Below are 23033 nucleotides of genomic sequence, written 5' to 3'. Positions count from 1 at the left end.
TTGCACTGTGTGTTAACTAACCAGAATTTAGCTAAAAATTTAAAAAGAAAAAGAATAAACAAGACCATAATACATGTGCCCTCTGTTACTGGACTTTGTCTTTCAATCATATGTCAGGAGACGATATAGACTACATGACTAGTCCAACGATTGCATTTTTAATGATTTGTGCATTGCTTCTGAGTTTTCCTCTTCATTATCATGGTGAAGCTAACCCCGTGTACTTCTGTCAAATTGCTTTAAGACAAATTCTTAGAACCCGAGCCAAAGTGCGTGTGCATTGAAAATTCTGAGCATATTGTCAGTCTTCCAACAGGGAGTCAGAAAGCCCGTTTCTCCATTTGCTTGTTAACAATGAATCCCATCAAATCTTTTCTGTCTTTGCTACCTTTTGGTGGTGAAGTCATTGCCTAAGGCAATTGGTGGTTTTTCAGTGGGGCACTCTTGGATGGCAGTTTTGAGTCTCCAGTCCTGCCATGTTGCTGAGCATGCAGTGGGAATCTGCCGAGTGAAGGAGGTAGCTTTGTTCTCCAACTATGCTCTTCTGTAGTTAATTCAGATCACTAGAGCCAATGCCTCAGCCATTTAATACAAGTGTATTAAGCTTCCCCACAATAGATGCTGTAGAAGGGATTATTACTGTTGTAAAGTTTGTTCCCTGTTACTGTACCCAGCAGGATTTCTATCCAAAATAAAACTAGTACAATTGAATAAGGTAAAGGAAGCCTTTCGGTTTAAATGTGGAACTGTCAAAGAAAGAAATATTTGAAAAGGAAATGTAAACACAGGGTTCTTAAGAAAAAAACAAATGAGACAAAGAGCAGAATTTTTCTTGTTCTTCTGAAAAAGAAAGAACCTTATTTTTTGTGAGGAAAGATGGTGGAGAAATGCATGACTATTCATATTCTGCCAAAATTGTAGCTCTCTGCTGTGAGGAATGATGGATTTTAATTCCAGGTACACTGTGGCCCTTGACAATGATTTCCATTTCTATATTGGCACTAGCCCTCTGGATAAATGTGTCAAGAGTTTTAGGAATTAGTTTCTGAGTTACTGATGCAATAACTTTTGTCTGAAATTCTCTGGCCTCCCATAGTTTACTGCTGCAGCTTTAATAACTTTCAGGGCAGTTGCCAAACATGTATTTTATGACCAGGGAAGTTGGGACAAGAAAAGGGCAAGCTTGTACCTAGGGTCAGCTTTGTTTAAGAGACAGTGGAAACCCCAGGAAAAGCAAATGCAAGCTCTCTTTTCTGTTTGCCTTCATTTCCTCTGCTTATATCCCAGCAGTCATGAAACTCCCGTACTGGGGTTCTGGTTTCCTCTTTGGCTGTGGCAACTCTACTTGGGCTCCTCCTAGAGACACACGTGCAGCTGTGTCCGTGTGTTGGGGAATTGTGGCTATCTTACTACTCGTGCTTCAATCAATCAACTTGACAGTGTGGGGAGTCCATCTGGATTCTGGGAAGCCAGAAAGACTGTATAGTCAACCTGTCACCATCCATTATCTTTCAGTTGTCTCTCCAGAGCTCTCCACTTCTAGTTTTGGCTCTGCCCCTCATGTTTCTGATGACTTTGAACAAAGCACTTTATTCTGAATGCATGAAATTTTGCATGTTTTCCAATCAATGTATTCTCAACCAGAGAAAGTGTCTCCAATTTTGTGTAAATTTGGTGAGAAAAAAAAACTGGCCACACATTTTTGTTGAGTGGCTATATTATACTGGGGTATATATTATACTGAATAAATTAGAATCCATCAAAAAAAAAAAAAGGCAGGAGAGTTGGTTTGTAATATTAAGGTCTATTTATGACCCAGAGACTGGAAACAGTATGTATAGAGGCCACTCAGTGGGAGCTGAGTCCCGGAATCTGGTTTTGGATTTGCATGGGCTAGGGCAAGTTCCTGCACCTACTTGGGTTTTAGTTTTTTTTTCCCAGCAGAATTCAAGGATTGGATCCAAAGTTCTCCAAGGTCCTTTATTGATCTAATGCTTATACTTCTCTAGCAATTTGCAGGAGCCTTAGTGACAAAACACTTTATGAAAACCCTGAAGGCTGCAATACACAAATAATATTCTATAGAAGGTGGAAGAAGTGATTAGGCAAAGAATTACAGATTTATATCTGCAAAGAGACTACGTTCCATCCCCTCAGAGAGATGGAGAGACTTGCCGAAGGTCACATTTTTGGTTACTGCAGACCTAAGATTAAAATCAAGTATATTATTGCTCCCAGACTGCAAGAACAGGAGTCAATGTAACCTACGGATCAGTCTTATATTCATTTGCCATTTTATCTCACTGGTATCCCAAAAGTAAAAGAGGAAGTGTCTACTTTGCATTATTTAGAAGAACCACCAGTCTGGGTTTTAAGGGTGAACAGACCAGCCAGATAGTTAAATACATTGTCAGAAAATGCATACACACACACACACACACACACACACACACACATCCTAAGAAGCTCTCGCATGGAAACAAGAATCTCCAAAGCTCGCACCACTCCATACCAGAAGACTCTGTACATGTTTAAACTGTCAGCACATCTGATGAGAGGCAGCTGCTGACGAGATTGAAGGGTTGGCAGCCATGACTCAAGAGGATGAAGACACGAGTTATTTTAAGCCTAGAACAAAGGGACACTTTTTGATAGCCTGTGAGGACTTTGGATGTCAGTTGACAAGACAGAGGAATGTGTATTAGTTTGCTACTGTATGATATTCTAATAGGTATAATGTTGACATAGGGCTGGCTCACAAATGCAAGCCTCCAAACTACATGCTATTTATTGGAATGCCTTTCTGAGATGGTTTTAGCTGTTGAAGTATTGCAAAGCCTACAGTTAGCTCTCAACTCCACCCTTAACTTACCTAAGGGACTTTAGGCAAATAATTTAACTTCTCTCATATTCAGTTTCCTTATTTTTAAGATGGAAATCATGCATCCCTAACTGGATTGTTGTGAGGATTTGTCAGAAGGATGTATGTGAAGGAACATCCTTTTGGGGCTCTCAATAGTGGGAGATATTTTTGTAGAAGACCACAGCTTTCTTCAGGGAATGGCACTGGTCCATGAAACTATCAGCATCTCAGCTCACTTATGAGATTCAAGGGGGAAAGGAATGTAGGTAAAAGGGAGAGAGAAAAGCATTTGCAATTTATCAATAGCAGACACCTTATTTGTATAAACCAGAAAAAAACCCTTCATTTTTAAATGGATTCTTCATGTGTTAAGCACAGCACAAAGAATCATGTTGAAACACCCATACAAGAAAATATAGTAGTGACTCTGATATGAGGTCAACACTCTATTTAGAGCTTTCCGAAGGGCTCTCATCTCACGTTAGAGTAAAATCCTCTTATTTACCTTTGTGTCTTCCTGGAGCATGTTGAAAGATGCCTTGCGTTTAGATCTTGTTTAAAATTTGTTGAATTGAGTTCTATTTCTCTGGTATTTATTGGTGCACTATTGTACACTAAATAAAGTATTACATGCTCTGGGCATGAGCCTAGGGTTTAGGATTTAGCTTTGCACTCAAGGAACTTACAGACTAGTGAGAAAGAGTAAAAGTAAACACCAAAATTTATGGTGAATGGAAGTATAGAAAAACTAAGTGAGTGGCATAGGCATTATGTACTATTAAAGCTTAGAGGGCAAAGTGATGTCTCAGGTTGGGTGATCAAGGTAAAACTTGAGGACTGGCTATGAAGAGGGGTCAGGGAATGAGAAAAGGGCAATGCAGAGAGGTTGGTGTGAACACATGAGCAAAGGCATGTGTAGGCTAGGAAAGTCTAGGTTGGTTGAAGTCAATGTTTTTCATTTGTCTTTACAGGAGGGAGATCCCTTGTGTCTTACGCACCCATCCTTAAAACTAGGCTAGTAGATCATTCATCACTATGTCTCCAGACACAGTATTTGTTGAATGATAGAACAAATGCACAAACACATTTCTGTTAAATCAGACAAGGTCTTATATTCTTGAATAAAATTTATATTGTAGTAGAGCTGAGGTTATCTAAAAGTTCACATCATTTCATTATCATTAGTTATCATCTGTTCAGGTAATATTGATACCTTCCCTATTAGGAATAACCTAAGGACTCGGAAAGTTTGGAGGTGAGGGATGTTTGCAGGCTGGGTCATTACATAGCTCTTGGCTCTCCATTTGCCCAGAGGTCTGTTCTTTAACTGAACAGGGCCATGGGAAGCAGCCATCAAATTACCTCTTGTCCAAGTATCTGGAACCCAAGGAAGGAATCAGAATTGTAGTAATTGAGACATGGAGGGATCTGAGTGCTCAACCAGGAGAGGTCGCAGGTGATGCAGGAATGTCCTTTACAGGGCAGGTCAACGTTGAGCCAAGTCAATATGGATGTTAACAAGAGCAACAACAATAGTTAACATTATTGAAGGCCTACGGTATACACTACTTCCAGCTGAGTTTTAAACTCAGGTTAATGTGACTCCACAGTCTTTAGGAACACCATCTTAAACTGCCTTTTTAAGCTTCTTAAGGTTAAAAACTGTCTTCTTGAGGCTTTGTTCCAATTTCTGGCCCTGGTGAACATGGCCATGGGCCAGAAGATAAAGGATATAGTCATCTATGTGTTCTGTAGTGGCCATGAGGGCAAAGTCATTTAGACTGTGACTTGGCCCCTTGCCAAGACAGCCAAACTCATGGGTTAAGGAGAGGATGATGGAAACCACGTATATTAGCCAACCAATGTGTCCCTTTCTGATAGAACTCAGCCATACAACTATTATTGTTAGTGAGCATAACATTGTGAAGGCTCAGGGGGCGCCTGGGTGGCTCAGTCGATTAAACATCTGACTTCAGCTCAAGTCATGATCTCACAATCTGTGGGTTTGAGCCCTGCATTGGGCTCTGTACTGACAGCTCAGAGTCTGGGGCCTCCCTTAGATTCTGCATCTTTCTCTCTCTCTGCCCCTCCTCCACTCACTCTCTCTCTTTCTCTCTCAAAAGTAAATAAACATTAAAAGAATAAAAAACATTGTGAAGGTTCAGGCCTTGCTGCTGACATTCTTTCACATGTCTCTTTGCAAAGACTCTTTCCTGACAAGTGTCCAGACATAGGTGTGAAGGTGTGAAGATTTGTTAGAAACAAGAAACTAAGCCTGTGGGAGTTTGTCTAGATCAATACAGAAAAAACAAACAAACAAACGAAGCCAATTGCACTTCTCCCCTTAGTCTTATCTTAAAGGAAAAAACATACATAACTTTCAAATTTTTCTCAAAATATATACCTTATAGTAATTCTGCAGCAAATATAAAACACTCAGCACTATTTTTATCGTTTCCATTATATCAGCCCACATTTAAAGCATTTTTATGGGAGATAGCAGGGGGGAAATGCCAGATCAATGTAAATTTTAGTGTGAAGTCCTTTGTTGCTTGTTAATTTTCTGTAATAATAATAACATATATGTGCATGAGGTTTTTTTATCTAGGTACCCTGGATACTCTTTCTTATTCCCTTGCCCTTTACAATTTCCCAAAAGTTAGATGGAGTGCCCTGGAGAGGATCAGATCAGGAATGAGATTATAAGATTTCAGGTTGATTCTGGATATGACTCCCACTGGTCCCTGGTGGCAAAAAGGTCCCCAGAGGCTGAGAGTGGCTTCTGGCTCTGCTGGAGCAAAGGGCATGCTCGCTGTGGCCATAGATGGATTTAGCTGAGACTTTAGCAATTGGTAGCTAGAAAGCAGTTTTGGTTTACATCAGACATGATGGAGAGGTGACAGGGATCTGGAAGTTTGCACCTGGCTTTAGTGGGGGCTAAGGAAATGTTCCCAAACTATGTTTCTCCAAAATTTTCTCTCATGCTTTTGAGCAAAGAAAAAGTGAATGGCTCCTTTTCCTGGCCCCTTTTTAGCTTCTTTGGAGTTTCCTTCTTTCTGTCCTCCCTCCCTCCTTTCCCTTCCCTTTTCCCTTCCTTCAAGGAAACCTATTAAGACCACAAACTCCAAGCTAGATTTCCTCTTTTATAATCCAAAGTCTGTCTCTTTTTGGCTGTAACCTTCAGTCAGCTACCTAACCTAACCTGTCTGTGCCTGAGTTCTGTCATTAAGAAGTGGGGATAATAATAGAATCCTACAAGGGTGTTGTGAAGATTGTGTGAATGAAGACATGTAGGGCACTTAGCTAACACTCAATAAGCCTTAGGTGATACTGCCCTTGTTATGTTAGTGTTTCTTTCCTCTCCTAAACCCAGTGTTGCATGTGACCTTTCAAGGAGCAGCCTTAGAAGAAGGTGGAATAGGAAACGGACCATGTGGTTGAGCTTTTGGGAATTTGGGGGAAGCTTCCCACACCAGAATACCAAGATTTGTAAGGCCCCTTTCATTTCCTCTGGTGGAGATGAAGAGACAAAATATACAAATGCACATATCCCAGGGAACATTGTACAAAGCACTTTATTGGTCAGTGTGCATGTTTATTTATTTTCTCCCTCTTTCCAGAAGGGATTTAAAGCAGAACATAAATAAACCTATTTTACTTTATCTCGTTTAATATTCATAATAAATGCATGAGACAGACATTATCACCCCCATTTTATAAGCAAGAAAATTGAGGCTCAGAGAGGCTTACACAACTTGCCCATGTAGTGAATGATAAGAGGTGATATGAACCTGACACTCTTTATCTCAAAACTGTCACACTTTCTATGACATTGCACATAGGTTTACATTTATGCTAAATGCAAATGATTCATTTTTTAGAAGAGCTTTTTGGTGGGTTGAGAGTGATTAGTATTTGAAGAACAGCAATGTGCAGAAAAGGAGGCATTCAAGAAATACTTTGGCTTCTTCCCAATGTTGCCCAGGCTACCCTATTCCTTCCCTCCTCAGGGTCCATATCATCCTAATTCAGGTTGGGATATGCAGGCTTGTGGGAGGCAGGCATCCACCCCAGCCCCTAGTTGAGATGTTTTTCTTCATTCTGTATTTCAGGCCAGAAAGAGGAGACTGAATTTATCTCTACTGACCTAGCTCCTATATCATTACAAGTGGGGTGAACATAAGTAGACTGATCATAGCTACAGTTGTAAGAAAAATAATAGTTGGAGAAGTGCTCTTAACTGACCTCATGTGACCAGTCAGCTTGCTGAGTTAACATAATCTCTACATCACACATTCATTGGAACTCTTTGTGCCTCCTGGACATTCAAGCTTGCCCTCCAGGTCACCTAAACCTTCTGCTTTCGTCACCCAACTTAGACACCTACCGAGAGTCTGTTACACTTGTTCCCAAGCCTGTTTATGCCAGTTGTGTTCATTCAGTTGATGCAACACTGAAAAATTTGAATTACTTTGTAAAGACTAGTAGTGATAAACCACTACAAATAATTGCTATTTAATTCGGTATATATGGGGCAACAGAAAAGATCAAAGTGGAAAAAAACCAAACTTAAAACTCTAGAAGTTCTCAGACTACTTCCCAAGTGTTTTAAAGAAACAGAAACGGACAATCATGAATGTAGTTTACATAGGAAAACAAAGCAGAACTCCAGTCAATGGGCCTATAGTGGAAGGGAAAACTTTGGTCCTACATCAAGAGACAGTGGATTAGCATGTGTTTAGAGGCTACAAGTAAAGACAAAATGTTTAAGGATGTTGGCTAATTCCCAAGCAGCTACCAGACCCAAGCTTGTCATCTAAGAGGTCTTCTTCTTTGCTCTAGGTTGTATAAAGAAATACCTAGGGAATTCACCAGTGTTTTTTTTTTTTCTTCTTTTGAAAGGAGGTAACACTGATGAGCAGGCAAACATTCAAGTGAGAGAAAACCTCAAATCAAGAGAAGAGGGGGCCTGAGAATTCTGAAGCTCCTCTTTCAGTTCCACTGCATTTTGGATTTGGTCCCTCACAAGCCACTACCTTTTTCAGAATCTGCTGAACATTTCTCATCAGAGAGGGACTCAGCTGGATTCTGGGCAAGGGATGGGAAAGGAGAGGGGGTTTGGTTGGTGCCACACTCCAGGAATCATTTAAAATGACAAAAGTGAGCACAAAAGGAGATCCCAGTGTGGTCTTTGACTCTACCGGCTTGTCAAACAATCTCTCTGGTGGGGTGGGCTGTGAACGCTCTTGGATTAGAGCCCCAGGTGATCATTTTGCCTTTCAAACTCCTTTTGTAAGGAGATGTGAGCACATTACCCACCAGCAGACAGTAAGAATCCGGAACTTGGTTTCCTAACTCTGTTTCTTCCAATAAGTTTTTAGCACCATCTGTTCTTTTCAAACACAACTTTTTTTTTCCAAGCTAACTCAATGCAGGCGGTCCTTTTGTTTTTGTTTTTGTTTTTTAAAATACATCCTCTACAGGGGAAAGGATAAAAACAACACCAAAATCTGAAATGTGGCCATTTCTGTAGGATCCTTCCTTTAGCACTGTCTGCTTTTAACTGGAGCTCTGAGTCCTGAGTGGGACTGGAACTGGGGCTTTTATCCTGTGCCCCCACCTTGACACCCATGATTTCCCAAGCCTAGAGGCAGTCCTCCTTGCCCATACTCAAATGAGAGCCAGTCACCCATCTTGCTCCCTTGAGAGCCAGCCTAAATGCCATTTAATGCCTTAATGTATTGATTGGTTCAATACAAATGCAAGCCTCTGTGCCAAGCAAAATGCTGACTCCCAAACTCAGAGGCTCCATTTCAGACATGAATCTCTGGCCAGGTCAAGCTACTCTATGCTGAAACTCCATATGGTAGGTAGACCTGGCCATAAACTGCAGCCCTGTAAGCAAATTCTGGAGCTGGGACAGTAGTCAGCTGGAAAAGTCTGGACGGGCCTGGACGAGCTCACAGACTTGTTTGTCCCCACCAGAGATGATCCTCTGTTCCACACGCTGCACCTGTCCCATCTCTTTGCTGGGTGGCCGTCCAGGGATGCAGAAGTAATTGCCAGAGGCACTGGCAGATGATGTTCTGAGTTCCTTGGCCCAGGAGAGCCCATTGGCCTTGCTACAGTGGTTATACCATATCATAGCAAGTATTGTGGATGATGATGTATGACTGGCGTGACTCTTGGAAATCACCATGTGTCTTCCTTTTGTGTGGCAGAGAAAGGCTGAAGCCTGAACTATGCACCTCCATTCCATGGATGGGGGAAAAGTTCCATTCTATACCTGTGTCCTGAGTCATCTCTTTTATAATGAAACATGACCATGCTCTCCAATATCTTTAGGACCTGCCTCTGGTTCCCAGAGGATGCCAGGGTCCTGTCCTGCCCCTAGCATGTGTTCAAGGTGCCCCTTATGCCCAGAATCCCCTTTCTGTTTTTTCTCTGCTGGGCTGTTCCTCACTGATCAAGATTCAACTTGATCCCCAGATTGAATGGGGTGATTGGTATAGGTGGATAAGGGTGACATATGCCTAACTCTGCCCAGGAAGTTTTTAGAAGAGTTTCTTGGAGGATGTGACAACTGTTATTACTGGCTTGTCTACTCTGGTCCAGGAAGGAATGACAGAAAGGGTGGTGTTATATATTTCTGTCCTCCCCAAATGATATGTTAAAATCCTAACCCCCAGTGCCTCAGAATGTGACCTTATTTGGAAACAGTGTCTTTATAAACATGATCAAATGAAAATGAGATTATTAGGGTGGGCCCTAATCCAATATGATTGCATCCTTATAATAAGGGGGAAATTGGACATCAAGACTGAAACATACAGAGAGAATGTCACTGAAGAGGAATGCAGAGAATGGGGTGATCTATAAGTCAGGGAATTTAAAAGATTGCCAATAAGCCACCAGAAGCTGGGAGAGGCATGAAAAAGATTATTCCTCACAGCTCTCAGAAGGAACCAGCCCAGCTAACGTCCTGAGCTTACACGTGCAGCCTCCAGAACTATGAGACAGGAAAGTTCTGTTGTTTAAGCCCCCTAAGCTTATGGTACTTTGTTATGGTCACCATAGAAAATGAATGTAGGTGGATAGTTAAAACCATTCAAACTTAGTGGAGAAATAAACTTTAAAATATTTTTACCAACTCACTGTGAATGGTTATCTGGAGCCCATGGGCTACTGAAAAAACAACTCATTTCTCACAAAGAAGCCCATATTCCTTGGGGCAGGAAGGAATGCAGGTCATTTTCCTACACACTTACCTCTGACTTCCAGGAGAATAATATCACCTTCGCCTCCAAGGAAGCTCACTATAGAATTATATTAGGAAGAGCTTGCTAATAACCCAGGAATCATGGGCCCATTAGCTTCGCCTGGGTAATGCTCATATTTTTAAGCCATGCTTCAGGAAACTAATGGACTTTGGACTTCAGGATTTTACCATGTCAGCCATGTGGGAGTTTTCTAGAACCCAACAGCCAGAACCACTTGAGAGGCTGTGAGATTGTGCGAATGGCATGCTCACCTGGGAGTTAATTTCTAGGCTGAGACTGCCAACACCAATTTTCACATGACATCAGAGGGTCAGCTTAAATAGTGACTGGGAATTTTCAAGGCATGGTGAGCTTAAACTAGAAGCAGAGTCACATGGGGGAGTCAGAAAGATCTGGGCTGGGGTTGAGGTGGGCAAGAATCTCCAGGAGTGGGACCAACCTTTTCTCCCATCTCTTGATTCATCTCATTCATCTCATTCATCTCTGAATATTCAGTTAGAAAGCTCTGAATACTCAGAATCTTTTGACACTGTCCCTGGCCCTATACACTGGAAACTTCAACTTTCTGGAATGAGCAGTCTTCTAGTTTTGGGTTTGTTCAGCCCCTCAGTGATATATTTAATCAATTAGGGCTTGAGGAACAGTCACCTACAAGACAGGAATAGCCCATCTTCTTTTATTTGCCTCCCAAGAGATATATGCAAAGTGTCTTAGAAAGAGCTGCCTGCATATCCACTGTATTGTAAATGTCACCATTGCCACTGGTAAGCCTGCATTGCAGTTTTGTTAAAACCAAACCAAGAAGAAACCTCCAAAGAGTCAATAAAAACTGACTTCTGGAGATGAGGTTGTAAAACTTATCTCTTTACTCAGGCCTTGTGCTCATAGATCATGGAAGCTGGAGTCTATCCAGTTGTTTGGCATGTTTCTCATGGAGCCAAGAGGAACAGCAGAAGCCCTCTTTTCCTTTCCAGTCTATGTCATCCTCAAAGGACAGAGGACTGCAAGAATGGATGTGACAAAGGCTGGGAAGACAAAGTCTATCATGTGAGTTCCTGGCTCGTGTGAGCTCTGTGGGTTGGCTCTGCCAACAGCTCATAACAGGCTCAGAGGCATCATTTAAAACAGCTCTGAGATGCTGATTCAAGGGTCTGATAGCCTCTGCACCAAGCAGGCGCTGGACACTCACTTCTGGCTCTTCCTTCTCTTAGAGTAGGGGTTGTGTGGCTGGTGCTGCTATGGGTGGATCCTGAAAGATGTAGAAGGAATTGGTAGTCTGCTAACATCTCTGGCTTTGGAAGCCTGCCAGTGATGTCATCCAAGCAATGATGGTAATAATTGTCATATTGTTATTAGATTACTGTAAGTATCATAATGCCTACTACACCTTGGACACAAATGCTACACCAGACACAGTGAAGGAATTTGTCATAGCTATTTCATTTGATCCTCTCAAAGCTGTGAGGGAAATGTGTTGTTGCCCCACTGTACAGATGAAGAAACTGAGATTCCAGCAGGTGAATGATCTTGTTCTCAACTTAGTAAGTAACAGAGGTGAGATCCAAACCCAGACCTGTCAAACTCCAAGCCTATGGCTGTCTGTGTGTGCCTCAGCTTCTCATAGAAGTAGGACATAATCTGGGCTGCTTTAGGAGATAGGGGAAGATGGCCTCAGACACTCTGAGATCCCACAAATTCAGAGCTGAGAGGCATTCCAGAGAAGGCTGAGATACAGTAGTTTCTTGAGGGCCTATTATGGCAGAGCACAGTACTTACCCTGTGTATTAGGAGATTTAATACTGAGTTGGACTCAGGGTGAAGATGGACTCTCCCTCCCAAATATTTGTGTTCATAAAGCTAGTTCTCCTTGGGACTAGACATGAGCTGTCCACTTCAGCACACTGACTCCCATCTGAGGAGCTTTGTGTTCCTGTACACACCCTCTCATTTGATTCTTACAGCCACCCTGGGTGGCAAGCACACAGGCCTTTTTATCTGCTTTGTCACACAGTCAGGTGGTGTGGAATGAAGAGTTACAAGCCTTGCTCAGATTAGTTCATAAGTGCTAGAGCTTGGTCTTGTGATTCCAAGGCTGGTGCTTTCCTATACATCCTCTGAAAGATTACTGGAAGCAGGAAGGGACTTCGACTGTGGAGACTGGCCTCCATGTTGTCTGCTTGGCATTGGTACATGTGGATTCTGACTTATGATATTCTCCTGCTTCTAGAGCTATCCCTTGGCAGAGGATGAGGGGGTGTGGGTGGAGGCTGACAAATATGAGTAAGAACTCTCCTCTTTTCCTGGCATTTTCACACAAATGAAAACAAACATCAGTTCTTGTCAGACAGGGATAATACATGACTCTTCCCATTTTACAGATGAGGAAACAGAGAACCCAGTTCTTTAGGTAGGAAAAGCACAGACAGTAGGATCCCAGTGCCAGCATCTTGTGCCTAATCCTTGTAGTGTCTTACTGAACTGAGTGAAGGTAACTGGGGCCCTTTTGTCCTCATCTATGACTTGGTCCTATGCTTGTTTATGGGCATATGACTGCGGGTGGGCCAGGAGCTGGAGCCTGTGTTGAATTAATCAGATGTCACTGAATCTTTTAATACCAAGTAACTTAAAAGTATCATCTACATCACTCATCATCAGGGAAATACAAATCAAAACCATAATGAGATATCACCACACTCCTGTCAATATGGCTAAAATTATCAACTCTGGACAACAGATGTCGGTGAGGATGTGGAGAAAGGGGAACCCTTTGGCATTTTTGGTGGGAATGCAAACTTGTGCAGCCAATCTGGAAAACAGTATGGAAGTTTCATAAAAATTAAAAATAGAACTACTCTATAACCCAGCAATTGCACTGCTAGGTATTTATTCAAAGGATATGAAAATGCTGATTCGAAGGGATACAGGCACACAATGTTTATAGCAGCACTATCAGCAATAGCCAAGTTATGGAAAGAGCCCAAATTTTGACTGATGAATGGATAAAGAAGATGTGGTGTTTGTGTGTGTATATATACCCAATAGAATACTACTTGGCAATGAAAAGTATGAGATGTTGCCATTTGCAACAACATGGATGGAACTAGAGGATGTTATGCTAAGTGAAATAAGTCCATTAGAGGAAGACAGATATATGGTTTCATTCATATGTGGAACTTGAGAAACTCAACAGATGAACATAGCAGAAGGGACAGAAAAAGAAGATAAAAACAGAGAGGTAGGCAAACCATACGAGACTCTTAAAATGAGCTGAGGGTTGTTGGAGGGATGGGGGGTGTGGGGATGGGTTAAATGGAGGGGGACACTTTTTAGGATAAGCACTCGGTGTCATAAATAAGAGATGAATCACCGGGTTCTACTCCTAAAGCCAAGACTACCACCATATGTTAACTAATTTGAATTTAAGTTAAAAAGAAAGAAAAAAAGTATCATCTAACTTAAAATATTTTATTATTTATTTTCCTCTATTTTAAAAATCTTTTAAATATCTTTTAATCCATTAAATACCAATAAAATTTAACATCTTATTTTTTAATGAGTAACACATATATGTAGATATGTTTATAGTACCTCCAAGGAACCATTTTGCATGCCTGTGGAACTATTTGGAGATGCACTGGTGTAGTCTACTATCATGTTAGAAGATCAACCCTCTTGAGTAAGGAAGGCTTTTCTTGCTTTGGTCCCATTTGCTCATCATCTAACAGTACCTGCCTCTCAGTACAGGCATGTACAGTAAGTAACCTGAGAAACGTTGCTGACAGAGGGCCTGGTGGTACCTCCTCACCAATGTTGGGGGGGGGGGCTCATTCCCTCTTGGCTGTCTCTACCCAAGGACAAGACTTAAAACATCACTGTATGAGGCCAAGCCTTTTTGGTGAATTCCTCCTTTCTCAGCCTGAGCTCTGGCTCCCACCCAGCCCACTGTTCCCAACAGAAGCGGATGTTTTTAGCCCATAGATAAACCTTCCTTCAGCAGCTGGTGACTCTGGATACAGAATTACAAATTTCTCCCACACAAATTGGCATTACCAGATAGAAAATACTAAATGACACCTAAGGGGTGGCTCTTTTAGCTACTTCCACCTCAGCATTCCATCTTCACTACACTCTGTCCTGTTGGGTCTTTGGAGCAGAGTAAGAGCCTGCCAGATCTCATAGGGTGTGGCTCAAAGCAGTGGATTGTTCTGAACAGGAGTGCAGAACCATGACATTTCCTGCAGCAAATTTTAACTGGAGTGGTTTCCAGAATAAGCAGGCAGTTGCTGCTCCAGTGTCCTCATTTTGTCCTTGGTGGTGTAGTGTGTGGGGAGTGCCTTTCCAATACTACACAACCCCTCAGATAGCATCTGCTTTTACTTTCCCAAAAGCATTTCAGAGCTCTCTGGGGCTCCGCTGAAGGATCTCTCCTTCCTTGAGCCTTCTAGTGACTTCTTGAATCATATTACTTAAAGCTATTTTCCATGGAAGGGGCCCCACACTGCATTCGCATGCTCTCGGGATTGTACAGCTTTTACAACTAGCCTGGTGAACGTGCATATCCCAATGCATTAATTTCTTGCTTCCTACTGGAGACTGGAGGGCAGGGGTGGATGAGGGTGTGGTTCCTAAACTCAGCTCCTTGTGAGGGGAGATGCCTTTCCTAAGAATCCCAGGCTTCTTGGTGGGACAGCTTGTTAAGCCCAGTGTCTGCACCCATGAGCCATGGCTAATGTCTCACATGCAGGCCTCCAAAAGGAGGTGACACAAGTTGAGTATTCAGATCTGCCAAATCCCAGGGGCCACTGTGTGGAAATAATTGAAGTCTTTTAACAGAGGTGTCTAAGAGAGCGATTAAAAGCGAATTGTAATTATCGAGCCCAGAGGTAAAATTTAAGAACTGGCCCATAAATTCTGGTCTGACATGAAATTTAAAACTTCCCAATGGTCTCCAATGCCATATTAAAAGGGTTTTAATACTAAGAAGTAGAAATAATGAATGATAATCAGGGTATTGTTTCTGGGAGTAGGGGCAGCTCTTAGGGACCAGCTGGCAGGAAACCATAGGTTTGCTTTGGGTTGTGTTTTACATCCCTCACATCACAAAAGATCAGCGATGGAAGGGAGGCCAGGCTTGGCGGAGGGGTGTTGAGTGAAAACCTGGCAGAAACATTTTCCAGTGAGCTCCAGCTCAAGCTCTGCTGAAAGCCAGAGGAACAAATCACCCTTGCCTGCTGTGTAGCTGCTCCAGGCCAGCCCATGTAGACAGCAGTTGCCAGTGAGTGAGTGGCAGGCCAGGGAGCTAACGCAGAGAGGTGGCATGGCACTGGGGAAGAGCGTTGGATTGAGCGTCCCAAAATCCTGGCTCAAGATCTGGCTTCTTCCCTGGCTGGGGATCTTTGGCAAGTCATTCCACCTCTCTGTTCATTGTTCCTCTATTTTATTGACTCCTTTGCAGGATTCCTAGATGGCTAGATGGTAGAATGAATAGAAGAGTGTTTTGAAAATATGTATGTTAACAGATTTTTTATTGTTTTGGTTTCTGATGTTCACCTTGATGTGGTCATTCTCCTCAGGACTTATGATAAGCTTATTCCTTTGAAATTTATCAACAAAAGTACCACTAGATGTTTCCTGAGATTCCTTTCAGCTTCTGGATCCTAGGATGATGGCAGAACCTTGCCCTAATTTGGCCAATGCGGGGAATTCCAGAGTTATACCTCCCTGGGATTTGGACTCTGCACCTACAGCCTCTTGGAGCATTGTCTTCTCAGGCAGCTGCAGCACACCATGGCTTTATGTTAACTGTGATCAAGAAGAATCCACCCCCTCCCCTAGTGACCCCTAATCCTTTCCCCCCAAAACTATTTCCAAACCAGAGTTTCCAGATCCTATAATTTGTGGCTCAAAGCAGTGGATTGTTTTGAACCCTGAGAGCAGAACCATAACATTTCCTGCAGCAAATTTTAATTGGCTTGGTATCCACACTTTAGAATTTGGCACCTGTGGTATTAGGTCCCTACCAAGCATGGCATCATCAGCAGACCAAGTCTCCTCTGAAATGAGATAATGAACACATAGCTTCTATCACTGTGGAAGGCAGGTATTAGGTCTGAACAAATCTTTCTGCCATCATCTTGGTCATGGATCACAAACATACAAGAGAGGCAAAGGTCAAGGCAGAATCCTTTACTTTTTTTTATTGGATATACTTTCCAGATGGATAAACCTCACTCACTATGCCTCTTTGGAGACAAGTGTTTGATTGCTGCAGACCTACATATCAGAATATCAATGGAAACACTGCCCAATGCATTGCTTAAATTAAGAGATTCTATGTCTGTTAATCCCCTCGTCCTACTAATTACACAACTCTTTGAAGACAGTGTCTTCCAGAACCCATTTTAGGTGAGCCTGTGTTTGCTCTTGGAAACATCTTCAGCAACTTGTTTAGAATTTGACTAGGGTTAATATTTTTAAATTTAAAAAAATGTTTGGTTGACTCCTGAAGTAAACAGAATTCTAAAAATATAGAATTGAGATCTTTGCATTTAAATCTAAAAATAAAAATTTTAAAAATTTAAAAATAAAACTGGCTATGACAGGAAATCTACTCAGACTAGCATAGTTTCTTCTTGTATAGAGAGTGTGTAACAATTTACTCCAACAGGATATTTTATAGTTCATGCTGGGCTGGTATAAAAAAACAGACTAAATAGCAATCAACATGGCCATCCAACATGTAAAGAAATTATTTCATAAATCTGTTGCAAGTGTTCTAGGGGTAGGACAAAGGAAGAATAAGACAAGAATTTTACCCTAAAGGCATTTTTAGTTCTGATGTCTAAAGAAGTCCTATGGAATAAGAAACAAACAAGCCCAAGGCACATATAAGCAAGTTCACCGCATTCAATGAAGACTTATGGAGCATAGTATATACAAGGCTTAGACATGGATGATGGGACATAGCTCCTGACCTAAGAGAAGTTATATTCAATAATTCACATGTTGAGACTGCTTAAGGGCTGAGAAGATTCAAAGTAATTGGAGACAGAGGAATGTGAAGGAAGTGGAGGCCAGGAGAGACATTCCAGGTAAGCATCATGACAGGAGCAAAAACAGCACCAGAGTCCCTGCATCCAGCTCCTTTTAGCAGGGATGAGAATTCCCTGTTGGCAGATGGGGGCACAAACTCGGGTTTTCGTCACTGCATTGCTCCAGGCTCTTTAAGTTCAAATCCCCTTGTTAGAGACAATGGTAAAAATGTTGAGGGAGAAGGAACATTCCAATTTAACAAGAAGTAGGTAATGTTCCAGGTCAGAGAACTTGCTTTGAAGTAAGACTTCCTTTTTTTTGACAGTGTCCCTTTAAATGATGTGACTCTGGGGACTTTTCCTCCCTCAGCATCTGCCACCCTACACAATAATTAGCCAGCGACACATTTTCTTTGTTTTTCATTAAAGAGTAATGAGAGGCAGAGCTTAAAGGCCTGGTTAGATGGAGAAACCCTGAAGGGTTCATTTGAACCTTTCATATCTGTTCCTTTTGGAAACTCTGATGAACAGGTTTTCAATACAACAGCAGCCGTCTGCCTTCTAACCTACAATATGTCTTTGGTGGAAACTCAGACGTTTCTGGCAGGCTGTCTCCCACCATCAGCTTAAAAGCACATGCACAAAAAGAGGCAGAACAGATGTTTGCGGCTCTGCAGTGGGTTGAGCAGGTTTCATGCCAGGGTGATGGGCATTCTGAGCAAAGTGTATCTCCTCACTTTGTGCTGAGTTCCTAAGGTACCATCAAGTAGAAACACCAGGTGGCACGGTGCCACCGTGCAAACACAGCAAGTTCTGGCCAATTTGGAGGCAACTCCTCCTTTACTTATTTATTTTGTTCTAACTGGTAGATTTCTGCTTACTTCTCCCCTTGCAGACAGTGATGTTGGGAAAGGCTGATAGGTGATAAAGAGAAAGTTTATTTAACTAGAAGGATAAAAGGAAAACTAATAGTAGTTAAAATGCTTCTGGCTAAAAGTAGGCAGCTAAAAATAATAAAAACAGGAATGATAAAGAAGATCCTGGAATAATGAATGTCCTTCTTGAATATAGGAGTCCTGGCCCTTTAAGATTCGTTCACACCAATAGATTTCGGCTGATTTAGATCTTGCTACTCAGAAAAATGCCTGTTTGGGTCCACTTTCTTCTCTCTTCCATCTTTCATTTTTCTCAATCTGTATTTGGCGCTATTTAGCATCTTGTACAATGCTGTGTACCCAGAGGACTTCAAAAACCATTAATAGATGATGTTGATGATGCCAATAATCAGAGCTGGGAGCTGTGATTATATTATAAGCAAAGCATTTGAATAATTGTGGAGCCAACAAGGCCCAGAATGACATTTCTCTACTCCTATCACTGATGAGCATGACCTTGGGACAAGTCAACCTTTACTGCTCTGTAGTATGCAATACAGGGAAGCGTGGGGCATCTTCTACAGAAAAGACCAAAGGAACGAAGGCATCATGTTACCAAAATTGCCATTCTGTGTTTTCCCCCAGAACCCCTTTGTATCAAGATTTCTTAGGATTTGAGGTAGAATGAGAATCTATGAGGCTAAGAGCTGAATTATTCTACCCTGCCCTGAGGTTTGCCTTGGGTAAACCTCAGAGGCCTCAGCTTGGGAGATGACTGGGACCTCTGAAGCAAAGCCCACTGATCACTGATTGTACCTGTACTCATTTGCAGAACCTTGGTGGAACAGAGAGGGGTGCCCAATTCATGGACGTTCTTTGTGATAAAGTTAAAACAGAATTTTCAGGAAAGAACTGGCCTGAGTAAAAATCGTGAGGCAGGACTTGCTATTCCCCCATGCCACAGTACACTGATTTTGTCCTTTTGTCAGTGATCCCTGTTAGCAGCACATCTTATTTTGTTCAATGAGTCCACAGGCATCACGGCATGCTCCATGCTCAATCCTGGGCAGCAGGACTATTCCTCATCTCTGCAGCCAGCACTTCTAACTTCTTAGAATTTATAAATTTCTGATTTGAGCAAGTTATCTTCTTAGCATAGCATATTTTTCACGAGGCTCAACCATAAAGGAACCTGTGAATCGGCTCTGTCTCCTATGGGTAAAACGTGCAATGTCCCAGCTGAGGGATTCAGCTACTCACAGCCAGCATTTGTTGAGTTCTTATCAGGTGATGGACATTGTGGTAACCATTTAATATCCATTATTTCACTCAATCTTCACCACAATCTTAGGAGGTAAGGTCCCATGATGGGAGAAGATAAACTGAAAAAAGTTAGGTGACTTGTTCAAGATCACACAGCTAGTAGCAGATGTGGAGTTGGAACTGAGGATGCAGGTCTCCCTTAGTTCAAAACCACTGTTCTTAACGACTACCTATACTGCCTCCCAAACCATGTGGAATGAGGCAAGCCCCTTTGGGTCTCTAGGACTTGGTTTCTTCTTTATTTGCAAAGTAAGGGGGTCTAGAATTTCCTATGTTGCTCTAGTTCTTAAATATTATGGATCAAGTCTTGACACATCCTCTTTGACCCTGTAGCCTTTTTTACCCACATGCCATTCAGAACTGTCCAAGGTTGGCCCTCTTCCTATTGGGCCACTGATATTCTCTCCCCATGTACCATATCATGGTGGCCCAGTCATCACATCACCTGGCAAGCTCTATCTTCTTCTGCCTCACCTTCTGCATGAGTGTGGATCTGAGAGAGGAAGGGAATCAAATAAATGTCCAATCCTACTAGTGTGACCTGAAAAGCCAAAAAGCCACAGAGACTCTTAAAACTGGAGGCAGAGTAAGATATACAATCAGGGTCAGAGGAGAGAGAGTGAGCAGACTATAGGGTGGGGTCTGGGAAGATTCCTGGAGGCAAAAATATCCAGGAAATACCTTTATATAGAACCTGCCAGGAGCTCAGGATGAGAGTGGTTCATGAAGGGCAGCAAGCCAGCTGTGTAGTTCAGCGTGTGTGCTAGTGGGAGAGGTACATGCAACATATCTTAACCAGGTTCTTCAGGAGACAAGTCTCTATCACCTGTCACCTTGAACTAGATTTTGGACTCTTAACCTGGACTGGGGTATCCTGGAAGGATAAGCATGAATATCCCTCCAGGATTCATAAAATATTCTTGTCTTTTATTTTAAAAGAGACTCATACAATACTCTGATTTGACAATTACTACCTAATCCATTATATGCACTAATGGGCGAGTCATTTCATCTCTTTTGGACTGATTCTTCATGGTTGTTGTTTTTTTTTTTTTTTAAAGGGGGTGATGAGAGATAAGATAATTTTGAGTTCTATGAATTTTGAGCTAAGATGAGAGGCAGAGAGACCTTTTTGAGATTGCTGCCACGGTCGACCACCTCAAGGTCACCAGTTTTGAGCATGATAGTGCCATTAGAAAGCTGGATCAAGAAAAAAAACAGGACTTTCTGATTTTCTCTGAAATGAAATTGCTCAGGAAGAAGGCAACATGCAAACATCCACATGCAAGGGATGATTTATTTCTGTGGCTTCCACATTTCAACCCACACTCTCTGAAGGAAAAGAAAACCGGGGACTCGTTTTGTCATTGTTTGCTTTCTGGAGACAATGGAGATGCCATCTCATCAGTGAACAATAATGTCAGTGAAGGAGATGCACAGACAGGGGGATGTGATAATATGCAACTCAAGGAGGAAAGCCCGTATTTGTTCCTGTGTCCTCTAAAATGTCCCTTGTCCTTTCTCCCACCTTTCCCCAATATATTCTTCACTATTAGCCTCTAGTAAGGTAAGAGTATAGGTCACTTTTTAATTTGTTTGTCCAGCCCAAGTAGAGGTACTCTCTACGATTGTCTTTGACTTTTCTATTTCTCTCTTTGCTCTCTGCAGAGAGCTTGTCCTCTCTCACAGGTTCAGTGCTGCTTTCTATGGGGATTATTTTCAACCCTTCAGCTCCAGCTCCAACCTGATGGCTCACCTGTGTCATGAGAACTACATCTCCTGCTGCTTTGAACCATTTCTACCTGAATGCTCTTCACCACATGGAGCCCCCTTCAATCAATCAGCCAGTACTTCCATCCATTAATCTACATGTGTCCAGAGGGTAGGAAACAATTTACAAACCCAGGACTTCAGAGAAGAGAAGACGGCTTTAGACCTCCAGTCTTGTAATTACTATTATTGGCAGGGGCAATGGCTCCCCATCAAGCTTCATTCTCTTCTTTGATGGGCCAATATTTTTGCTGACTTTTGCTTTTCTTTGCTAAGACTCTTACTGGGCCCTTGATTTCTAGGGGGCTTCCAAACTGCCTGCTCTGTTGGTGACCTATGCTGCTGCTTGAGCTCCGGATTCTCCTGCTCATTTCTCCACTCCATTGCTCATTTCTGGCTTCCCTGGTTGCCCATTCTCTATGTGCCCTATTGGCAGCTCATCTGTTCTCTGCTTGGACCCTGACCTGGGTCAAGTTCCTCCAGTCCCACCCTCATGCCTGAGTCTTTATCTCAGTAATATACATCATTAAATATATGTTCAACCTTCATAATTTGTAGTTCAGGTACCCTCACAGGAGCATAGTATGGGAAGAACCCTTTCTTATCTTTACATGTAAATCAAGAGTTGAATCAGATAATCTCTAGGATTTCTTATAGGTCTGAAATGATATGATTTAAAAGCACTGAGAGACCATTCAGCTAAACTCTTTGATTTGAGAGATGAGAAACTGAGAGTCCGAGAGATAAAGTAATGTGACAGTCTAGGGACCAGACTGGGATTAGAATTTAGGTCTCTGAGTCCTGACTCTTGCTAAAGCTCTCAGCTTTGCCATTGTTGCCTCCCAGTCTCCGTGCAAGTAGGCCCTAGTTCAAGGCCCTGGCCATCTGGTAGATTGTTGTTTACTTGGAAATAAGAAGGAGAATAAAGAACCCTTGCTCCCAGGTCACTTCTTGCATTAGCAGCTTCAAGATGACAGTGGGAATGTGCAACCACTTATGAGAACAAACTGTTTTTAAGGACTCAAGCACATTGATTGTGTGTGAGTGGCACCACTAATTACAAATAAGTCCTGTCTATTTATTAAAGCAGGCCCCTTTCAGACATTTCCCGCATGCAAATGATCGTTCCCCACAATTAGGGTAAATTAGTAAGGTTTTACTGAACTAATGAGACAATGTTTGTGAGGCTTGTCTTTATGTTTTCCAGGCTGTTTTGAGACAAGAGTCTATAATTGGGATTCTTAAACTGCCACATTCAAGACAGGCTGCGTGAGAAGGGAGGTTATCAAAATCCTTGTTCACTTCAGGAAATGCCACATGGAGATATGGCTCCATATCCAGAAGCATGCAAATGCATGCATGTGTGCACACATTCTGTGCACATGTACATATATGCAGACCTCCCCGACATGTATACATACACATAAAACAAAATCACATGTTTCTTTTCACAGTTAAGCTTCCTCTTCCCTTACTAAAAAGTGACCATCCAGAATGCTTCAGTGCTGACATGCTGGATCTGAAATCTTGCCTGATTCAAGAGGGATAAAACAAATAAAGCAAAAATAATAGCAGGTACCTTTAAGTGCAAACTAGACTTTTGCTCTATGTTAGCAATTACCTTCCTGGCTTTCCAACGGAACTGTTATTATCCTTTTCAGTAAATGAATACATGATACCCAGGTGACCCAAGGTACACGGTTAGTATGCTGAGCTAGCACTGAAACCCACTATCTTTCCACTCTGCCTCCAAAGCATGTTTTTAATCCCTAGTCTCATCTTCTCCCAAAGCTTTATTTGCTCCCCTCAAGAAATCTTCTTCCATTTTAGCATAAAATGGAGTCTAAATTTAGGCATTAGCCTTCTTCCAGCCTCCACCTTCATCCCTTTG

The 23033-nt window shown here is 42.1% G+C and overlaps 1 protein-coding gene across 1 annotated transcript in view; it reads right to left on the bottom strand.

Moving 5' to 3' along the window:
- Window positions 1-23033, bottom strand: part of ALK (ALK receptor tyrosine kinase) — a 662031-nt gene that overhangs the window by 183681 nt on the left and 455317 nt on the right. The gene's annotated exons all lie outside the window — the stretch shown is intronic.

Source organism: Suricata suricatta, chromosome 4, assembly GCF_006229205.1.
Source record: "Suricata suricatta isolate VVHF042 chromosome 4, meerkat_22Aug2017_6uvM2_HiC, whole genome shotgun sequence".
In the NCBI taxonomy this organism is placed as follows: domain Eukaryota; kingdom Metazoa; phylum Chordata; class Mammalia; order Carnivora; family Herpestidae; genus Suricata; species Suricata suricatta.
The sequence above is the reverse complement of the archived record's forward strand: the minus strand, read 5'-3'. Positions and strand labels throughout refer to the sequence as shown.